Source organism: Tachypleus tridentatus, chromosome 7, assembly GCF_004210375.1.
Source record: "Tachypleus tridentatus isolate NWPU-2018 chromosome 7, ASM421037v1, whole genome shotgun sequence".
In the NCBI taxonomy this organism is placed as follows: Eukaryota; Metazoa; Arthropoda; class Merostomata; order Xiphosura; family Limulidae; genus Tachypleus; species Tachypleus tridentatus.
This window is the reverse complement of record NC_134831.1, coordinates 123,463,934-123,471,640: the sequence shown is the minus strand read 5'-3', so window position 1 is coordinate 123,471,640 and position 7,707 is coordinate 123,463,934. Positions and strand designations below refer to the sequence as shown.

At 36.7% G+C, this 7,707-nt stretch overlaps 1 protein-coding gene across 1 annotated transcript in view; it reads left to right on the top strand.

Annotated features, from left to right (window-relative positions):
- The first annotated feature begins 822 nt into the window (after nt 1-822).
- The window catches only part of LOC143256524 (uncharacterized), a 42,507-nt gene continuing 35,622 nt past the window's right edge, over nt 823-7,707 (top strand). The window contains exon 1 of the mRNA XM_076513866.1: nt 823-1,092. The gene's annotated coding sequence lies outside the window, so the exon portion shown is untranslated. The remainder of the gene's footprint in view (nt 1,093-7,707) is intronic.

Here is a 7,707-nt window from a genome sequence, read left to right as displayed (position 1 = left end):
TCTAACGATGTTGTTTGTTTTTTAAATTTCGCGCAAAGCTACTCGAGGGCTATCTGCGCTAGCCGTCCCTAATTTAGCAGTGTAAAACTAAAGGGAAGGCAGCTTGTCATCACCACCCACCGCCAACACTTGGGCTACTCTTTAACCAACGCATAGTGGGATTGACCGTCACATTTTAACGCCCCCACGCCTGAAAGAGCGAAGATGTTTGGCGCGAAGGGGATTCGAACCCGCGATCCTCTGATTACGACTCGAATGCCTTACCACGCTTGGCCATGCCGAGCCCTGAAGATGGTGCCTAGCTAACTAATATGTTTGTAGAGGTAAGTTACAACTCATAGTTCTCTCTTTAAGTTGACAGATTTTGATCAATTCACTCTAACTTTTTATGTTTGAGAGATAATTTAGCAAAAATAAAAAATAATTATAGTAACAGAATATGAGTATATCTTTCATCTGTCTTTTTCTTTCTCCGCATGTTTTCTGGAACAATTATATTGATTGGTGGAACGCCAAATAGCTCCTCCTCTGATTACCCATCGCTCCATTTCTTTTCTTGTATTGGTTGCTCTTTGCATAAATTTCGGAACCTTCAGGCGTGTGGCACATCCGCGAGTGCGCAGAAGACCATACCCTAAACGCCGGAGAATGCACACATGTATTATCGCGCGATCTCGTATGTATTAGAGCTTGTCCACAAGACCCGACTGAATAAGATGCTGGTGGGGTGATATCATTCTTAATGTCTTGAACCGTATCTGGGGTTAAGAGTCGAGTTCCATTGTAACAAAGACGGTTTCGCCCTTTTAAACTTCGTTAATTAGTTGTATTTCATGATACGCCTTACAAAGGTGAAGGATCGACCTTAATGAATACCAGGAGCTGACGCCTAAACCTTGTGCTAAAACCGTAATTTTATCTTATTTCCGTGTCCCGAATATCACGGTATTATCAATTTTCTGTACTAACACGGTTATTTGGAGGTTGTAATATCCAGATACAGTAGCCAGATACAGATTAGTTAGAAGTGCGTCAACGTTTGGAAACTAAAGCTAGACGTACAAACGAACTTGCTTTTATAATAATCACAAGGTAAGAACTTACGATATGTGAACACGCAGTTGACATTAATAGAATTAACTAATGCTACTATGATAAGTGTCCTTATAAAGCTACTTTAAACCCATATCATCATGATCTTGGTTAAAACCCAGTTAAGAAAAGTGCTATCATTTGTAGAATTATACAATGTAGTTGGTTGTTTGTTTTTTGCGTTTTTGGTATTTTGGAAGCTGTTTTATCTTGGTATTGCTAACGTAAATTTATGAATATTACAACGAAGGCTTAAACATCAATACTGTAAGAACAAAATCAATTTCCCGTCTGTCCAACATTCTCTATCTCCGCCATTTTTAAAGTGCCTAAACGAATGTATTATTAAAGTGCATATTGGTGTATAGAAGACATACTAAAGCTAGAAGTAAACGACCTTTTTACACCACAATGATGATTTTATCTCATTAGATGCTTAACGCTTGAAGTTTTATGTAGTGTCATTTTCGGTCTTCGTTTTAATGAACCTTACTGAAAAAACTGTAAAGGGAAATGACAAATGTCTAAGTAAATAAAAACAGAATGTTGATGTTATAAGGTCGTTTATTTCTAGTGTAAATAAAAACAGAATGTTGATGTTATAAGGTCGTTTATTTTTAGTGTAAATAAAAACAGAATGTTGATGTTATAAGGTCGTTTATTTCTAGTGTAAATAAAAACAGAATGTTGGTGTTATAAGGTCGTTTATTTCTAGTGTAAATAAAAACAGAATGTTGGTGTTATAAGGTCGTTTATTTCCAGTGTAAATAAAAACAGAATGTTGGTGTTATAAGGTCGTTTATTTCTAGTGTAAATAAAAACAGAATGTTGATGTTATAAGGTCGTTTATTTCTAGTGTAAACGAATGTGTTATATTTATTACTACCATATAAATATACTTATGCTCAGGTGTTTCGTAAATATTTTCGAATTATCAAAATAAGCGGTTTGTTTATTCAGTTGATTTTAACCATGGTTATGTTTTTATTACTATGTGTAAATCTGTTTCGGTAAAATAAATGGATAATATTTCAAAAATACAGTGTTTGAATACGTTATATTAAAATTCATATCGTCACGTTCAATCATGTTCTATCTGACGATTGTGCAGCATAGTTTCCGGTACAAAATGGTCTATCGTAAGGTTGTCATGTCTAAAGCACACTCGTCTCCTCCGTATACTTTTTATAAATAATTTAATGTACGATGAAGATGGTTTCACAGCGCCCGTTTAAACAATCCGATGGCATAGAAATTCCTCAAGCCAGTTTGACTGATCTGTAATTTCATGGAATACCATGAATATCAATTGGATTATCCAGGTGTTTAAAATATGTGGCTGTTAAACAAATCTAACAGCAATTCCTGTGCATGTTACTATGCTGCTATTTGAGGTGAAGATTCTTCTTTCCTGGAATACGCGTTCTTTCTCTTTGTAGATTCCCACCTGTTACAAGATTATGCACTTTGTTTACCACAGCTGGGGTACGACTTCTTGTAGGTTTCTTTCTGATTGGGCCTGAAACCACAAGATGATCCATATTTTTTGTTTTATAATGTCATTAAGTACAAAGTATACACCTGTTTTGGAAATTTTAAGTCTTCGATTTGAAGATATCTTTACATTCTTAGTGTAGACATATTTTACGTCGGAAATAGCTGTTACATACCCTTCCTAAAAGCGATCAGTTTTTGGTGGCATGATGTCATCTACAAGATATCAAACAATGTTAAAATGTAGCTCATTTACATTCAGTCCCACTATATTTTATATCATCTGTCGATGTTATTTGGCCTGCTAGTTTACCCGTTCAAAATATAATGCACTCAAAAGTTTGTATAAAGTCTTTTGTAAGTTCCTGTGGAAATGTGGACTTCCTCCTTGTAACTGATCCGAAGTACTATTGAGTAAAATGTGCCTTGGAGAATGTTATTTTATATTAAAGTAATTTATCTGAGTTTCGACTGGAAGATGAGTGTAAATAGGTCTATAATATCCTCGCGAGCAAACAGGCACAGTAATGTCATGTAAGCTACCCTTTCTATAATAATTTGTTCAGAAGTCCAGTGATAGACAAATGACTCATAAACGCAGAGGTATAGCAACATAACTGTTAATGATATGGTATGAGGTGCTGTTGTCCAACTCTTTAATAAAACTTCTGAGATAACTTAAGATCAATCACAAGGTCAGTAGTTCATAAGACTTTTATTGGCATGCACTAAACACAAAAGTTTCGATAACACAACCTAACAATGTTGGAAATGCTGACAAGTAGCTGCTGTTTTTGATCTGTCAGTGATAGGTAAATGAGCCTGTAGTACGCAGCCGCTATTTTATATTTCCTATCATCTAATATGACGAATGGCGTCCATCTGAAAACTGGTTAATATTCAATACGGTGTCAACTTAAGTATTCTAGTGTCAGTCATTCTTCATCTGAATGAGTATTATTACTTAAATAATTTGTGAGTTGACGCGACGCCATATTTGTATGTTACTTTATGTAGCTTTTCTTGTAATACTTTTTATGCAAAATAAAATCTTGCTCCTGAAACCTAGTTTTAGATTTCGTCAGATTTCGGTCTTCTGTGACAAAACTCCATGCGAACGAAAGAGGTGCATTTGCACATATTATGGAAGAGCTATTTTGGTCATTTTTGACGTAGTGGTGTATAGAGCATATTAATAAAAATTTCCCCTCAAAACAAGGTTTTAAAAACTACTTTGAATGACTTCAATAACACTACCACAGAACAGGCTCACAAAACTCCATTGTGTCACCAACTGTTATTTTCCAACATTCATTTCTTATTCATTATTATTCTTACCACTGGACTTCTGAATCGCACTCTATGTATATGTATGTGAATCGAACTTATATTAAGTGGCGTTACATCAAAAATCGTACTTTTAAAGAACGTGATCAGTGGAACTGTCGAATTCAGAACGTAATTCCTTTAAAATGATTTAATATGTTGAAACTGGAAACCAATTATTGATTAGTCTTAATGGTGAAAGAATGTTCCTTACAGACATATGTGTGGCAGACAAAAAGAAGACGGATCTGAAGCGTTTCATATTTTTATACACTTTTGGCTTGAAGTCCGCAATGCACAAATGTAGGGAAATATAGATAGAAGCAGCCATGATAAATATTAGGCCTGAAGTAGTACTTGTTGTGTTTTGAATTAAGTACAAAGCTACATAATGGGCTATCTGTGCTCTGCCCACCATGGGTATCGAAACCCGGTTTTTAGCGTTGTAAGTCCTCAGACATACCGTTGAGCCACTAGGGAACAGGCCTGAAGTATCTTTATACTTTATGCACCGAATAAATCTTATGTCCGTATCGTAAACTGACATAGATGTTCAACTTGTTATGATACAGTGCGAGTTGATATCATAACATACTACAAGTAAGTGTGAGACTAAAATTGATTTTTTTTCCAATTAAATAGTCCGGATGTTGTCTGTTTGTTTTGAATTTTGCTAAAAGCGACACGAATTTACTTGTCTGCGTTAGCCGTCGAAAATTTAGCGATAAAAGACTAGAGCGAGCTAGCAGGTAGTTGTCACCACCCGCCGCCAACTGTTGGATCACTCTTTTATAACAGATTTATGATCACATTACAATGCATGCCCCCCCCACGGCTGAAAGGTCATATATGAATTGGGTAAAATGGGAATTCGAACCCGCGACTTGTAGATTTCGAGTGTAGCAACCCTAACTACGTGGCCACGCCGGGGCCCAAAAATGTTGTTACGTCTGTTCATAATTGAAAGTATTTAATGTTAATGTACAACAATCTCGAAATCTACATCTGTTTTTAACGAACATTAAAAACTTTTCTGAGAATAAGGGACGATGAATCAAACACGATTGCAGGACAAAAAGTGTGATCAGTAGAACTGTCGAATCCAGAACGTATTTCCTTTAAAATGATTTAATATGTCGAAACTGGAATTTATCTCTTGTGTTGTAAATCAGTAAGATAAATAGTTTTCTAATCGTTACTATAATTGCACAACACACAATATCTTAAGCACCGTATAAGCTAAAATAATTGAACAATAGGATGTATTAGAAAAACGGTGACGTCTGTTAGAAAATATAAAAAGATCTATGCATATTTATGTCAGCTACAAATCTGACTATGTACAAGCCTGCCGATAAGAAACCGTATTTTGTTCGAACCGTTTTAAAAAAATATGAATATCCAACTAGTGGTCAGGCTTTCTATTGCAAAGAAAAAATAGTAGATTGAACGTTGGTGATATAAAGAAAAAGCTGCCTTTATTTACTTATTATGTCTCTTATTTTGTCTTTAAATTTCTATATTTTGTAGATTTCCAAGTGCGTCGATAGATGTCACTTAACATAGTTAAATAGGTATTTTGATACTGATAACGCATGTGACCATGACGTGTTTAACAAAGATTAACTGATTCCAAAGATGCTCTTTTTGTTATCAGTGACCGATTTGATTTCATCAGATATGCGTATGTATGTACGTCACAGTTAACAAAACTTGTTAAAAGACGCACTTTTTTTTTTCGCGGATTTAGAACATAAGAAACAGTTGATATATTCTTCTATTAATCATTGGTGTACGAGTTAGTTTCACGTGCAGGAATTAAATATTTATTTGAATGCCCATTTTTGTCTCAAGATTCAACTAAAACTGACCGCCATCAAACGCCTGAAAAAATTGAGTGTCCGCGAGCATTTTGTTTTGTGGAATTTTAAAGATAAAAGTTCCAGGTTAAATTTGATTTTCTGACACCAGGTTATTAAGTTTCGATTTCAAAAGCGAAAGTTTGTTTGTTTTGGAATTTCGCACAAAGCTACTCGAGGGCTATCTGTGCTAGCCGTCCCTAATTTAGTAGTGTAAGACTAGAGGGAAGGCAGCTAGGCATCACCACCCACCGCCAACTCTTGGGCTACTCTTTTACCAACGAAAAGTGGGATTGACCGTAACATTATAACGCCCCCACGGCTGGGAGGGCGAGCATGTTTTGGTACGACTCGGGCGCGGACTCGCGACCCTCAGATTACGAAGGACACGCATTAACGCGCTAGGCCATGCCAGGCCCTCAAAAGCGAAAGAGAATTAACGTGTGTGTACATATCATGTCTTTGTCTTTCAGAAATTAGATAAAAGCAACTGTAATAGTGAATTTTTATGAGTTTATTGTTTTAACTGTGGTGCCAACTAATATTTCACATATAATTAACCACATGAAGTACCGAACCAAATATGTTATGATTTCTTATGATTTCAGATAGGTGCACATACATATATATATATGTACTTTTCTAGCACTTTCTTTCCAAATGCCCCTGCATGACCAGGTAGTTAGGGCGCTTGACTCATAATCTAAGAGTTGCGGGTTCGAATCCCTGCCACATCAAACATGCTCACCATTTCAGCCTTGGGGGGCGTTATAAGTTTACGGTTAATCCCACCATTCAATGGTAAGCAGAGTAGCACAAAATTTGGCGGTGGGTGGTGATGACTATGTTCCTTGTATACATATATATGTGCTGTACACAAAAGAATATCACAGTGAACTGTGCAAACAAAGTAGCACTTGGTTCGTGTGCTAATGCAAGTCTAATACATCATGCTATCAACGTGTGATTTCAAATTATTATCGTATCGATATTTGCCCCCAAAGATGTGGACTCTAAAACCATCACTGAGCATGTCCACTCTTTCAGCCGTAAAAACGTTATAATCTGATGATCAATCCCACTATTCGTAGTTAAACGTAGCTCGAGAAAAATAAGAACGGCTAACGCAAAATCGAGTCACTTGGCGCGAAGTTCAAAAATGAAACTGACAAACAAATAGGTCAATAGGTATTTTCAACAAACAGTTAAGGTTGGTAGAATAACATAGTTTTAAGAATGAAACATTTAACAACGAAGAGGACATATCCACAATTCCCATTCGTATATCAGGCGTTGTACTGTTTATGCGGAGAGGGATAATGGCAGTATGACTGTCATGACCCGGCATGGCCAGGTGAGTTAAGGCGTTCAACTCGTAATCTCAAAGTCGCGAGTTCAAATCCCCGTCACACCAAACATGTTCGCCCTTTCAGCCGTGGGAGCGTTAAAATGTGACGGTCAACCCCACTATCCGTTGATAACAGAGTAGCCCAAGAGTTGGCGGTGGGTGGTGATGACTAGCTGCCTTCCCTCTAGTCTCACACTACCAAATTAGGGATGACTAGCGCAGATAGCCCTCGTGTAGCTTTGCGCGAAATTAAAACAAACAAACAAACAAACAAAACAATGGTTTCCACTCTCATAGTACACCCACTGCGTTCAAACGCAACGTAACGTGAGCCATAAACATTCAGGACGTGCTAACCGTTCAGTCACACCCGCATTTCTCAAATAAATAAATGATTATCATTTTGACGTTTAAAACTTTGTTCGCCAGTTTTTTTTTTTGTTTTTTTTTTGTCGTCAGGATCGTTTACCTAACAACAATGAAGCTGGACACAATCGAATCAACAACTATTTCGTCCTAATAGCCTCAGGTAACAACGTCAGATGTTTATTACACGTAACACGCATTCGTACTTTCAAGTGACACCAA